Source organism: Thalassophryne amazonica, chromosome 2 (assembly GCF_902500255.1).
Source record: "Thalassophryne amazonica chromosome 2, fThaAma1.1, whole genome shotgun sequence".
Taxonomy (NCBI): Eukaryota; Metazoa; Chordata; class Actinopteri; order Batrachoidiformes; family Batrachoididae; genus Thalassophryne; species Thalassophryne amazonica.
In genome coordinates this window covers 37,715,541-37,731,095 of record NC_047104.1, presented here as the reverse complement: position 1 = coordinate 37,731,095, position 15,555 = coordinate 37,715,541, and the positions used below count along the sequence as shown (strand labels likewise).

Here is a 15,555-nt window from a genome sequence, read left to right as displayed (position 1 = left end):
GCGGGACCACATCTCACTCAAGGCCTGCCCACAGGGAAATGACGTCACCGACACGCGTGAAAAAACTCACGCATGCGCACGAGGGTTCAAGCATGATTGGTGTAATCGCATGTCATTCAAATCCATATAGTTAAAAAAAAATATAAAAGGGTCGGTTTATTATCTAAGAGACCTCGTATATATCACTTAATCTCGCAGGACAGATAATATATAGCGCGTAGGTGAACTTCGTGTGCGTGTGTGACCTTCACCTGCCCCTCTTGTGAATCTTTGTTTTTACTGTTAAGCACTTTGGACACCATCTGGTGCTGTAAAGCTTTATAAATAAATGCTGATTGATTAATTGATTGATTGATTGATTCAAAGCTAACATACAATTTCTATCAAGAAGGGGTGAACACCAAAACAACACAGAGGCAGACAAGAAGAAAAGATGAGTGGTGACAGTAATAAGAGTGAGGTGATATAACATGTGTAACATCAAAGAGGCAGACCGCCCACAATACAACATACCAGGACAAACAACAACACATAAACAAATGGTGACAGTAACAGTCTGCAGTCTATTTAATGAACATCCTGTTCCACCTATTCCAGGACACTAGAGTCTCAGTCCCCTTGGGAACACCCAGAACTGAATTCTGGTGAAGGCCACGAACACCAGATCCCCCACATACAGAGACCCAGATCACAGCTGAATATCCAGTCACTTCTGTGGCTGGTGTCTTGGGACAAGACCCAAGTACATCACTTTACCATGTGACATGGACCACTCCGACATGACAGGAGCCACACGGGTGAGTGCACATATCTTGACAGAAAGGGATCCAGGAAGAAGAGCCCATGGGAGATGCAGAGAACTAGGACAGCAGAAGGGGCCAGGGAGTGCACCCACCATGGTCACAGCCCATCGCAACCCCGACCTATCCCCCAGACAGCCCCCCACAAAGACACAGAAAACACCCCATCACAGAAGGAGAAGCATGCAGGGGTGGGGGACGAGAGCTGAGGAGCTGACACACCCAATCCCCAAGCCCAAGCAGGGACAGCTGAGCAGGTGAGGGCGAGACCCAAATAGTCCAGTCATTTTATGAAAAAAAAGGGGTCAACCCGGAACAAATTGCAACAGAATTTATTTTGGTGGCATTTGAACCCTGAAACTGTTTTATAAAACATACTAAAAGTCTAGAAAGATTTTTGGGAACACTCCCAAAATCCAAGATAGCTGTCTGAAAACATGCAAAAATTTAGTTTTTCCAAAATAACTCAAAAAATATCAATATTTAAGCACATAAATGTATTGATGTTAAATATAAACTTGGGTATTGTGGACATTTTGACACCAAAATAAGGTCTCTATCTGTAACGATTCTTGAGATACAGCCTATATGTATTTTACATACACTCAAGGATGGCAATTTGGTTTATGTCCTATTACATTAAAAATATTGCAGTTAAGGCCCAGAAATATGTTGAAGTTGAATATAAACTTGTGCATTGTGGACTTTTTGGCACCTAAAAAATAGCTGTAGCTATTACAGTTTTTGAGATATGGTATAAAAATACATCTACGCTCGACAAAAACTGATGAAATTGAGCATTGTTATGTTGAAAACTAAGTACCATTTCTGAAATGTTAATCTAAAGAAGGTAATAATAATCTTTTTGAGTCAATGTTTCACTGGAATATGAATAGAGAAGTTACTCATATATTATGTATAACAGAGTGGATGTCAATGCACAACCAGGGCTCATTGGTGACACCACTGTTGTGGAACTCAGAATGGGGTTCAGTGTCAGCTTTTCTGGCCTTCATGGAATTGGAAAAGGAGCATCAATCAAGAAGTTCTCAACAAGTCCTGAATTTTGAGGATGGAAAGTTTCTGATAGTCAGGTTGTCCCAATCATGACTGACTTGCAAGCAGCACCAGATTCTCTTCTGCATGCTGTGAGATGTAACTGCAGTACTGACTGTAGTACATTGCGATGTACATGTCGCAAACTTAACTTAGATTGCTCAGCAGCGTGTGGCAACTGCAGAGGTACAGGGTGTACAAATGCAGGCCAACTCAATGATTACCAGGATGATGAGACTGAAATTTGAACAAGTGAAATTTCAAGTGTCATGATGTACACAATACTGATTTCACCTGAACTTTTATTATTATCATGCTTCATTGGTTTTACTGTAAAATTAATGTGTGATTACATCTGTCATTAAAAAAGTTAGTGCAGCTGACAAGCACTAAGAATATTATTATTACATTCTTTAAATGAACATTTCAGAACAGTTACTTGGTTTCAACATAACAATTTCACCATTTTTAGCTAAGTGTAGATGGCTTATGTACTGTATCTCAAAAACTGTAAGAGCTACAGCCATTCTTTTGGTGCTAAAATGTCCACAATACACAAGTTTATATTCAACTTCAATACATTTCTGGGCCTTAACTGCAATATTTTTAACGTAAAAGGACACAAACCAAATTGCCGTCCTTGAGTGTATGTAAAACTACAAATAGACTGTATCTCAAGAACCGTTACAGATAAAGACTTAATTTTGGTGCTAAAATGTCCACAATACACAAGTTTACATTCAACTTCAATACATTTCTGGGCCTTAACTGCAATATTTTTAACGTAAAAGGACACAAACCAAATTGCCGTCCTTGAGTGTATGTAAAACTACAAATAGACTGTATCTCAAGAACGGTTACGGATAGAGACTTAATTTTGGTGTCAAAATGTCCACAATACACAAGTTTATATTTAACATGAATACATTTATGTGCTTAAATATTGATAATTTTTGAGTTATTTGGGAAAAAACAAATTTTTGCATGTTTTCGGGTGGCCATCTTGGATTTTGGGAGTGTTCCCAATTTTTTATCTTTCCAGACTTTTAGTATGTTTTATAAAACAGTTTCACAGTTCAAATGCCACCAAAATCATTTCTGTTGCAATCTGTTCTGGGTCAAACCATAAAATGACTGGACTAAAACCCCAGACAAGGGGCAAAACCGACACACTCAGAGCTGGGCCACAGGTGACAGATCTCCAGCCAAGACCCCCCACCATTGTCAGCAGGACTCCCCCATGGCTCCCTCAGACTCTGAACCACCTCACCCCCCCAGACCCCCACCTACACACCAAAACCCATGGTCAGGAGACTATGAAAGTGGGACAGCATCCTTCAGCCGAAACCACGACCCCCAGCCCCCTAGCAGCAGCCCAACTCCCCAGTGATATCACAAGTGTACCACTGCAAATTCCCCACGCACCACCCCACCCAGCCATGGCGCCCTGGGCTCCCCAAGCTCCAGAGTAGTGCAACAAGACCACAATGGGACAGGGAAAATTGTCCCGACTCTACACCAATGCCATGTTCCTGGCCACCCAGGGTCGGCCCAAATGCCACACCAGCCCTAAGTGAAAAACCCACCCATAGTCCATCCATCCATCCATCCATCCATTTTCTTCCGCTTTATCCGGAGTTGGGTCGCGGGGGCAGCAGCTCAAGCAAAGCCGCCCAGACCTCCCGATCCACACACACCTCCCCCAGCTCCTCCGGGGGAACCCCAAGGCGTTCCCAAGCCAGCCGAGAGATGTAGTCCCCCAGCGTGTCCTGGGTCTTCCCCGGGGCCTCCTCCCAATGGGATGTGCCCGGAACATACCCACCCATAGTATTTTAATTAATCTCCCTTGGTGTGTTTCTGTGAGCAAGAATATAGAGTGTTGCATGAGAAACAGGGCAGGAATGGCAGGTGACAGATTGCTGAGGATGGCCATGGCACACTGTTGCACCACAACCTGCCCCGCGAACCCACCACTGCCTAGTATCCCCAGATCGAAATTGATCCCTAAATGTGTTTGCTGAATGTGTAGAAATAAAGTGTATGCATTAAAATGGCAGGGCAGGAGCGGCAGATGGTAGGTTGCCATGGGAGGCTTCGGCGCAAAGCTGCACCACACTCTGCCCTGTAAAACGAACATCAGCCCCTGGCCCCGAACCTAAATAAGCCCTATAATGTGCTACTTATTACCCAATATATTGTGCGTGCAAGTACTAACCTAGTGAAGTACCTTAGGAGGGTGTGACATGTGAGGCCAAACCCCACATGGCCTGTGTATGTGGGTAGCATGGTGCAGAAAAAAGGTCCCCAGCTCAATTCCACAGGGACATTCGACCCACCTCCAGACCCAAGGGGGTTGCCAGGGCAACCATGAGACGGGGATGCAGCAGACAGTCCCAGGGGAGCCCCAGAAGCCCCAGTGAGAGAACCAGCCAATGGGGGTGCCAGGGAGCCAGGCAGCTGGAGAATGATGAGCTACCCTGCAGGGTACTACCCCGACCCTGGCCCGAGACGAGGCCCGAGAGTAGTCGGGGTAACCAAGGAACCTGAGGGAGCAAGACGAGCCCCACAATTGAGGTTGAGGTTGTAATGCCATAGGTGCTGCTAGTTCTGTCTGATTGATTCTGCTTGTTTTCTCTCTGTCTGAGGTATTGCTGACACTGAGGAGTGTAGGAGCCACATGCTGAGCGAATGCATGGGGTTTGACCTGTGCCACATGATGGACTGTAAATTGGAGCATCTTGGCATTGCCCTGCCGAGGACTCTGAATCATCCCATCAACTCTAGACCTTGGGCTTGGCCTTAAGATGGACTTACTCTGTATTTACTCTTTCTGTGTAACTGCTTGTAACTTTCTAACTGTTACAATGGCCTAAGTAGTGCGTCAGTTTTCTGAGTCTGGTCTGCTTGAGGTTTCTTTCTCAAAAATGCCAGAGGGAGTTTTTTTTCTTACCACTGTCCCATGTGCTTGCTTGGGGGGATTGGTGAGGTTAGACTTGGCCCATGTGGCGTACCTGCTTTATTGTGATTTGGCACTCTATAAATAAATTTAATTGTACATGGGGAGAAGGATAGTGAGCATGGAGCCACCAGGCAAGAGGAGAAGACGGAGGCTAAATAAAAGGTTTATGGATGTCCTGAGGGAGGCCATGCAGGTGGATGATGTGACAGAGGGAGATGCATAGAACAGGGTGAGATCTACTGTGGTGACCCTTAATGGGAGAAACCAAAAGAAGAAGAAAGAATTATAGGGTCAATTCACCTCATCACCAATTTTGAGAATGCTGGCTCCATCTCAACTTTATTGCTGAGGTTGATGCTTCAGATGTGGGAGTGGGGGTGATTGTCTGTCAAGCATGATAAAATCACCCTGTGTATTCTTTTCCAACAAATCATACGTAGCTGAATGAAATTGTAATGTGGAAAACTGGTAACTCCTGGCCCTAAAACTGGTCTTGGAAGAGGAGAGACACTGGTTATATGGCCTCAGTCAACCATCTATTGTTTTGATTGACCGCAATATTTAAGGCCCCTTCACACATAAGACAAATGTGGGTGAATCAGATTGAAAAAATAGGGAGGGATAGGAATTCGGCCAGGCACCAATGAATGGCGTCCAAATTCCACCCAAATACCCAGAATGTGTGTCAGAAGCCACCACGAATGATTAGCGCACATTCAGCATGCAGCAGGTCAAGAATCCAGGTAGCGCAACAGGAAGAAATGTAAACAAAATAAAAAGAATAAAGGAACACAGCAGAAAACACCACAATGTGGAAGAATGCAGCAGAAATATGCAGACTGCACCCTCCAATGCCGTACGTGCCACCCGAAGTCTGGGTGGACAGCTGGGGGGAGGGGGAGCATTCCAGGATGAGCACTGTGGTCTGCTAATTGGAAGACCTTCCAAGTCCCACATTACATCTCAGTACATGTGTTGAATGTGTCCCCTCCCTCTCCCCGTTGCATGCGTGCTCCCCCTCTCTCTCTACCCCTCTGTCCATCTCTGGGAATCAGCTGTTGATGGTGCGTGGCACAGCGTGGTCAGCTCCCTCCCTGCTAGATTTTAAATGACTTCCAACCCATGATGTGATTACATATCAACTTGGGTCCCCTGACAAACGCACAACTGTAGTGGATATGATCGCGTGTGATCATATTAATATGGACATTATTACTGGTAAACTAGTCCGCAGTGCATCACAGACAGTCAACCCATGATCATGGGACCGTGGTACACATACATCAGTCCATGTAGTGGATCAAAGACATAATCCAGAGGACAGGTAAGCAGATTCTGTTATCACAGCATCACACAACGCCCCCCCAAATGCATATGTGCTGTCCCTCTCTTCGTGTCATGCCCTCTCTCTCTTCTCTTTGTTCTTCATTTTATTCTATTTTTTCACTCCCTCTGTCTTTTTTCTTTGCGTCCGATTTTGCACCGTTTCTGCAATCGCTCTCCCTCAGCCTTCAGGATACCACACGCAACACTGACTGCAATTTGAGCTTTCGCCACCTCGACCGCACCTCGACATTGGTGTCCTGGGCACTGCATTTGTGCTGGTCTATGTGCCCCCAACTGCTGTTGGAAGTCTGTGGGTGACACCTCGACTCTGGCTGAGTGTGGGTTGAATGGGTATTCGTCCTCATTCAGCCTGCAGTGTGAAGGCTGGTCCGATCTGGATATCAGGATTCAACATGGCTGATCATTTCATGCGGCCCCTCGACCAGAGTCCAAATGGTCTGTCTTGCATAGACTTGCAACGCAAATGTTGCAACTTTGGTATGGCTGCATCTCGACCGCCGTTCGATTGGGTTTAACAACCTGAGGGCAACATGAATGTGGTGTGTATGTGCTGTGGCTGAACGGATGTGCCGACTCCTGTGAGACTGCTGTACGAGGCATTCGAGTGCAGTTCAAATTTGCGCAACTGTCATCCAAATCCTCCTCCGTTTGCCATTCTGCCTCATTTGTGCTATGTGTGAAGGGACCTTTAGATTTGCTCATAGGTTGAAGTCTTGGCAGGTCAGGTGTGCTCGGTTCTTCACCAGATTTAATTTCACACTCTCATACGACCTGGCTCCCACAACAGCAAACCAATGTAATGTCCCCTAAATTTTCATCTTTGGAACCATCAGCTGATATTTCCACCATTCTGCTTCCACCTGTGTCCTGCATGTAGTGTCAGTGGAGATCAAACAGTTGATAAAAGGGCTCTGGAGAATGTTCAGGTTCTTCAAGGTTGCAAACCTTGCATTCCACAGTTTTGGAGCCACAACCTCAAATGCACAGTCTCCTTTGGTCTTCAGCCTTGACCTTGATACAACCAGCAGGTTCTGGTCTGAGGACCTCAGAGACCTTCTTGTTACATAAGGTGCAAGAGTTCACTGATGTAAAGTGGCATTTGACTGTGCAGCTCTCTAAAAGTCATCACCAGTATTTTAAATTGCAGTCTGAATTGGGAGCCAGTGCAAAGAGGACAGAATGGGGGTTACGCAAGGAGCCTTGCAGCCACTTTCTGGACCATTTGTAGGCGGTCCAGCGAAGACTTACTGGGGCAAGGGAACAGTGTATTGCAGTAATCAAGACGTGAAGAAAGAAAAACATGAATAATCTGTTCCAGCTCAGCTTGAGACACAATGTTTCTAAGGTGGGCGATGTTGCGTAAATGAAAGAAACATGATTGCACAAGACAGGTAACGTGTGTCAAATTTGTGAGCCTGGTCAAATGTAACACCCAAATTTCTGTCTGCTGAATGAACAAAAGAGGATTGCGAGCCAAGGTTCTTAATCACTGAGGGAACAAACTCCTCAGGGGCAGAAACATGGATTTCAGTTTTTGCTGTATTAAGTGACACATAGTTAGCAGCCATCGAGCTGTACAGCTGTATGTCATCTGCATAACAATTATAAGATACATCATTAAAGGAACTGAAAATATGTCCAAGTGGGAGCAAGTACAATGCAAATAAAACAGGTCCCAGAACAGAACCTTGGAGCACACCAAGAATGGCAGAAGAGGACATATATTTATCTGCAGCAACTGAAAAACTTCTATTAGAGAAATAGGATACAAACCAGTCTAGGGCTGACCCAGAAATGCCCACCCATGTGTTAGGTTTAAAACCACCTAAACATCATAAAACTGTAACAGAGAATGACACAACAGTCAAATAAGAGTCAGAGAGTAGAATTCAATTGTAAATGCTCGCGAGGAGTGCAGCACAGAGACAAACTCTTCTAACAATCTCCAAACTGCACTGAACTCTGGCTACACTCTCGCTCTTTTTATTCAGGATGTCATACAGGTGCGGTTGTCAGCATACGTGGCATAAACAGTTGAGCAATCATAAACAGGTCTTGCAACTACAGTTGAGCAAGTCTTAGCAACTTCTGGTTTCTGCGATCTCAGGCTGCTGGTTTGGGGAAGGTGCGGTCAGGACTTCTCTCCTGGGCTCCGTTCTTCAGGTGTTATCTTCAGTCAGCACATGTCGGTTAACCTTTTGTTCTTTCCTGTGGTTGAAACCACATGCGTGCAGTAGAAACATCATTTGGCAACACAGCTAGTAACACAATTTGCAATACAGCATACTTTCTTTTGGAATCATATTCAATCTTTCCATTACAACTCTCTTTTGCACAAAAGCAATTCATATGATCATATACAAACATTTTCATTCCTTATTATTTATTTTATATTTTATTATATTTTTAATGGTTTGATAAGTTGTTTTGGACATCAACTCTTCTGACCTCGCTTTGCGACATCACATAAGTTCCTTTTTCTCTCTAACTGCAAGGATAAAAACAACTCATGTAATCATTCATTTGTAACATACTTTATCAAGAGGTCATCAAGAAGTCAGCAACAGACTTCTAACAGATACAATGAGTTTATTTCCATTACTAAAGTATTAATAAAAGAATGTATAATATAAGGAATATAGACTAGAAGAATGTATAATAAAAGAATGTGTGATAACTGACATATCCATATATACATAAATCCAACATTTCCCCCCTGTTTATCATGCATTCTTACGGTATAGAACATTCACCCATGAACAAAATTTATTCTAACAACCACTTCTTTTCAGATTTTCAGTTGTGGGATCATCCAACAGTGGTAAGGGTGCATTTACACTTGGGAGGTTTAGAGGTCATCGTCGTCGTCATCAGGTTCACCGTAGTCACCTGGGTCTGGGAATAGGTCGGGCAAGTGCACGCTGTCATCAAAGTCATCATGACAGCAGCCTTCTTTATCATCTGTGTCAGGGTTGTCTCCTAAGAGGGGGTACATCTGAGCATTGTCTTTTCCTGCTGGTGAGATAGCAGTGGTGATCATTCTAGTGATTAGAGATCGTAGACAGGGTATACAACAACATCCACACAAGGTCAAAATAGCAGCAAAGACAGCAATAGAGATGAGTGCAGATGAGACTAACGTGCGATATCTCCCAAACATATCCAACCACGAGTCCCAAAACGCAGTGTTAACTCCGCTGTGCTCCTTCATTTTATGATTCAGGGTGCGCAGACCCTCGATAGCCAGGGTCAGGCTGCCATTAGCCGCTGTATTGTTTGGAATGAACGTGCAACACTGTTCTCCAAACATGGCGCAAACCCCACCCTTTTCAGCCAACAGCATGTCAAGGGCTATACGGTTCTGGAATGCCATCAAGGATGTGGCGGCTAGTTGGGAGCGCACTGCTCGGAATCCTTCCTCAGTCCAATTGCTTAATCTTTGAACATTGTAATGGATGTAATTGATCCTATCTACATTTTTGTTAACAGTACACCATCAACAAATAGAGGATTCAAAACCAGCTGCGATCTGATCAGCTAATTTATACTCATCTGGAACCCCTCTAGGGACCCCTATGGCGTTAATGTAAGTTGGATCTCCAGCAGTCTTCCATGCGTTTCGCTTAGTGCGGGTCCAATGTTCAGGGACGACTGCTTTGGCATTTAAAGTTAGTTCTTCAACAGTCATGGGCAACACTTGTACAGGCAAAAGGAATGATACTAGAGTACAGTGACCCGAGGAATCGTTTGGTAATCTATCAAAAATCCTATTATCTCCACACCACCACCACACATCGCTTCTAGCAATGGGTTTAAAAGGGCTTGGTGGTGTGAGAGTGTGGCTACACCACACGGTCTCATTTAGTTCCCCTAACTTTTGACCAGTACCTGGAAGCTTAACACAGGTAAAATTTCCCTCTGCCACATCTTCAGAGAACAGGGGTTTATTTTTGGCCATGTTGGCCACAGGATAGATGGTATCCCAACTTATGCACCTGTGATTCAAAGGAATGAACGTGTTCACCATAATTTCAAGCAAACAATCGGAGGTCAAAGGGGCTGGTGCTACACGCAGTATTGGACGAGGCCCTAAGCACACTACACAGTCTTTTTTGGCAGGTTTTGCTGCCTGCTCTGCCATGAGCAACCAATTGTTTCTTTGTCCACTAATTCCTGTGGTCACCAAAAACCAATCATCGGTTTCAATTTTCCCATTTATGATCTGAATTTTTGTCACAGACGTTTGTGGACCCAATGACAGTCCTACCGCTGTGGGTGTCGTCGGAGAAGAGTCAGTTCGTTTTGTTATGTTAGTACAAATTGAGAAGTCGGTATGTGGGTCAGTGTAAACACCGGGCCTGTACACAAATAATGTTAAATGATAACAAGATGCCTCTGTATATGAGTGTATTCTGGGAGGTTTTTCTAGAAGCGGCTGATCGGTAGTATTGAACGACAGCAGGAGATGGTTATCATGTCGAGTCAGAGTTAGTCTACGCTTCCACTCTTTGGAATGCTGGGTGGTAGGATATGGTGTCCAGTCACTACCAGTATACGTAAAAACTGTTCCCCAATCTTGATCCCAATCAACACTGGAGAGATACCATTCATGCCATTTCCAGTGAGTGCCGGAACTCATTTCTGGAGTAGCCTGTCCTCCCACCCGTATGATTGAAAAAGGTATAACAATTTTTGAAACAAACTGAGTGGCATTGTAACAGACATAAAGGTCTCTGGTAATGACTGTATCAGTTGTAGTCGGGGAGCAAGGATTAGTGAACTGTCTGGCCCCAGCAGTCCCAGTACATCCTCCCCTACAAAAAGAGCGTCTCACTCTGTTGCGATTATAATTATCAATTGCAGGGTCATAATCATAATTGTTAACCGTAGGATCATACTCATGGATCACCTGTTCAGTTCTATTTACAGTGTCAATTGTCCAAGTTTCAGCCAATTTCCCCCTTAGGGGTATTTTTTTACACGAGTACCGTTGTGAAATCCATGAGTACCATCCCCAATAGATAAGTAACAGGAGTACCACCTGTATACTTCCTGTGATACACATCAGTTTAGGTAAGGCCATCTTGTCAAAGCCGGTGTCAGCCTAAGTTCAGGTCAGTGGCAGTAAAAACTTCACTGGCTTTCGTGTCAACCCTGGATCTTAACACCAGAATCCCACACTATTACCAGACTTTGCTTCACTTCCCTTACTTGATTACCGGGTTTGCCCAGATGACCCTTTTAACATGTGTGAGGTGTACCCAAGTTCCTCTCTCTGCTATTTTAAGGGCTGTTGGGGTTGTCAACAGGACCTGATATGGTCCTTCCCACTTAGGTGAATGCCAACATTTCCTCTTGATGCTCCTGATTAGAACCCAGTCACCCGGTTTCACCAACAGGTCGTCCTGTGGAGAGATGGGGGTTTCTTCGTCAGTGGGTGTTTTCTGTTTCTCGAGCATTTTTCTCATATAATCTGCTAGGTTAGGTTCATCTTCTATGTCCCAGGGACTTTTAAAGTGAGGCAATTTAAATGGTCTTCCAAAAAGGGTCTCAAATGGTGTCAATCCTATAGTACTAGTGATGTTCATGTACAGCTGTACTAGTTCAAGACACTGAGTCCATGGTCTCCCTGTTTCTTCCATTGTCTTTTTGAGTCGGTTTTTTACTGTTCCATTTGTTCTTTCTACTAATCCTGCGCTCTGAGGGTGGTATGCACAGTGGTTTTTTAGTTCAATGCAAAACATAGTTCCTATGTTTTTAATAACTTCATTTACAAAATGAGCGCCATTATCACTATAGATTCGTTCAGGTATGCCATAGCGGGGTATGATGTTTTTGCATAACGATTTGGCTACAGTCAATGCATCAGGTCGTTTGGTTGGAAAAAGTTCTACCCATTTGGAAAAGGCATCCACAATTACTAAACAATATTCTTTGCCCTCACTTTTACTTAGTTGAATGTAGTCCATATGTATAACCTGAAAAGGATATTGTGGAGTGGGAAATTTTCCTCTTTTAGGTCTCAAATTGCCTTGGGAGTTGTGTTTGGCACACGTGAGACATGCTCTGCAAAAATGTTTAGAGTACGTGTTAAATCCAAAGGTTGTATAGATGGCATTAATCTGGCTCATCATCCCCCCTGTTGAGACATGAGAAATTCCATGGCTCAATATGGCAGCCCATCTATACAAATTTTTAGGTAAAATGGGTTTCCCCAATGGTCAGCAATAAATGCCATCACGGATAGTAGCTCCACGTTTAGTCCATAAGTCCTTTTCTACATCTGAACTCTGATGTTGCATATCAGAGAGAACTTGAGAAGATAAACTGTTTTTGTCAACAGGAAGTGTGACGTCCTGTACTGGGTCAACATGGAGTACACTAAGCTCTCCTGCTGCAGCAGCCTTTGCAGAAATATCTGCATAATGATTTCCTTGAGATACAGAGTCAGATTTCCCTGTGTGAGCTGCACATTTGCATACTGCAATTTTGGAGGGTAACTGAACAGCAGCCAGGAGGCGGTTTAGTTGTTCTCCATGTGTGACAGGTTTACCAGTGGAGGTCACCATCCCCCTGTTTTTCCAATGTTGAGCAAATACATGAACGGACGCAAATGCATATTGACTGTCAGTGTAAACAGTGACTGGTTTGTCTTTATATAAAGTGCAGGCATGTGAGAGAGCAATTAGCTCTGCAGCCTGAGACGAGAAATGCGGTGGCAGGCGCTCGGCTCGCAGAACGCGAGTATTTGTGACTACAGCATAACCTGTTAAAGTTATGCCCATATCATTCTTCCTAGAAGATCCATCCACGAAAACTACATCGCCAAGTGTCAGGGGCGTGTCTTGTAAGTCCGGTCTGGATTTTGCTACAGTCTGAGTCGAATCTAGACAGTCATGTGGTTCCCCGTCATCAGGAAGTGGAATCAAAGTTGCAGGATTCAGTGTGGTGCATCGTTCGATTGTGACATGCGGTTGGGACAGCAGCGTGGCCATGCAAGACAGATGGCGTGCCGGTGATAAAAAGGTCATGTTGGTTTGTAGCAGCAATGCTGACACTGCGTGTGGCACTTTGAGGATTAGTGGGTGGAAGAGGACTACGCCAGCACTGCATTCCACAGCCATTGATGCTGCCACAACAGCACGTACACAATGGGGGAGGGCGCAAGCCACACTATCCAATTTGGCAGAGTAGTACGCAACTGGGCGGAGTTTGGTTCCATGTTGCTGTGTGAGTACGGAAGTCATAAAGTGGCCCTTACAGTCAATCATTTGTACAAAAGTTTTGTTATAATTTGGAAGTGCCAAAGCAGCTGCAGAGGTTAATGCTTGTTTTATTTTTGAAAATGCGTCTTCTGCTTCAGAGGTCCATTTAACAGTTGTGTTCATTGAAATGTCTTCAGTGTACATTAATCTGTTTAAAGGGTACACAATTTGTGCATAGTCAGGCACCCAACTTCTGCAATAGTTTGTCAGGCCCAAAAAGGACATCACTTGTCGTTTAGTCAGTGGTTTGGGGGCCTGTAGAATGGCTGTTTTCCTGTCTGCTACGATTGTTCGTCCTTCACAACTCAAATTGTGACCCAAATACTTTACTTCATTTTTCCACAACTGCAATTTATTCTTACTGACTTTGTGACCTTCTTTCGCCAGGTGGAATAATGGAGTGTCTCCTACACATGTTGTTTTATCGGGTGAGACCAGCAAAATATCATCAACATACAGGAGAATTTGACTGTTTCCTGGTGGAACAAAGGATGCCATGCTGGCAGACATTACTTGCGAATAAATTGTGGGACTTTCACAATAGCCCTGCGGTAGGCGAGTAAACGTGTATCGCTTTCCCGCAAAGGTGAAAGCAAACCAGAACTGACTATCCTTGTCTACAGGAACGGAGAAAAAGGCATTGCTGATGTCCACAACCGTGAAGAACGTAGCATCAGGTCGAAGAGAATTCAGCAATGTATGTGGGTCAGGTACACAAGGTGCCCTCTGGACTACAGCATTATTAACAGCCTGTAAGTCCTGGACCATTCTCCAACCAGTGGAAGGAGCTGCCTTTTTCACCGGAAAAATTGGAGTGTTGCATGGTGAATCAGGACACTCCACAATGACCTTTGCTTGAATAAGATCTGCTATGACGGGTTTGATGCCTTCCAATGCATCGGGTTTTAATGGATATTGTCTGATACAAGGTCTGTATTCAGTCTTTGGCCTGATGACTACAGGTAGTGCTCCCTTGACTAGTCCAACATCAGTTGGCCCTGAAGACCACAAATGTGGCGGTACTTCCGTAAGGAGTGACTGCTCTTCTTGAGTTAGTACAAAATTTCATGCATCAGAGCTGTCATCAGTATGAACTCCAACAGGAGTGTCGATTGGAAGATAAATTTGAGTCCTAGTCAACCCTGTCTGAGGGCTTTCCCAAATATCCCTAGTTTTCCTCACCCAATTGGTGTTTTTTTGTCCCATGTCCACTAGTGCTGATAAGCAATGCCAAGGGACAACAGAATCTTTGAACAGGGAAACGTGTGGTGGCCCGCTTTGTTTGTACAAATGCATCACAGCGTCCGATAACTGTTCCACTCCGCACGCCGCGTTGGAGATCCCATCACTGTAGATATAGGTCACCAACGGTCGTGGAGTAGGAAGAGTGCGTAAGGTGGTTTCATATTGCAAGTCGGGACCTGGCGTATTTTTGTACCACATAGTTATGTGGAGTTGTTCTGCTGACATTTCGTCCTGGACCTGTGTTAGGGTGTCCCTTCCCCAATTTAGGAGTAAAGAAGCAAAGTTTTGTGGTTCAACATTTGGAATATCCAATGTGTAATAAAACTTATCAGTTGCATCAGTGGTCAGGACATTAAGATCTGTAGGTTGTAAATCATTTTTTCGCTTCACAATCATATTATTCCCCTGAGGCACCAGTGCTAGTCTCAGTTGACAAAGTCCATCTCTGCCCAACAGATTAACTGGACATTCAGGCATCAGTAAAATAGGCATGTAACATGATTGTCCCTCAGGGTCCCGCAGCCATATTGGGTCAGACAGTGGGACTGGTGTAATTTTCCCATTTGCTGATCGAACCCAATATATTTCGCTTCCGCGATGGACACCAGGAATCTTCACATTACAGGTTGTCTTACAGGCACCTGAATCGCACAAGAAGGACACAGAGTGTCCATTCACCAAAAGCGTTATTTCTGGTCGAACACTTTCAACTGACATGAGTTCCTGCAGATCAAGATCAACAGGCATGTCTGGACCTAATTTTGGTGATTGGTCGGTTAGTCATTTACTCTGATGTGTGTCTTGTCCTCTGCGAGGACAGTCCCGAGAGATGTGTCCTTCCTCATTACAGATCCAACACTGTCGTGGCCCTGTTGGTGGTGGA

The 15,555-nt window shown here is 44.4% G+C and overlaps 1 long non-coding RNA gene across 1 annotated transcript; it reads right to left on the bottom strand.

Moving 5' to 3' along the window:
* Positions 1–1,514: 1,514 nt before the first annotated feature.
* On the bottom strand, positions 1,515–15,099 carry LOC117523480. The gene is made up of 3 exons (XR_004564511.1): positions 15,087–15,099; positions 12,224–12,228; positions 1,515–1,661 (listed from the first exon to the last, which is right to left on the bottom strand). It is a non-coding gene; the product is annotated as an uncharacterized LOC117523480 (long non-coding RNA).
* Between the last annotated feature and the right edge of the window lie 456 nt (positions 15,100–15,555).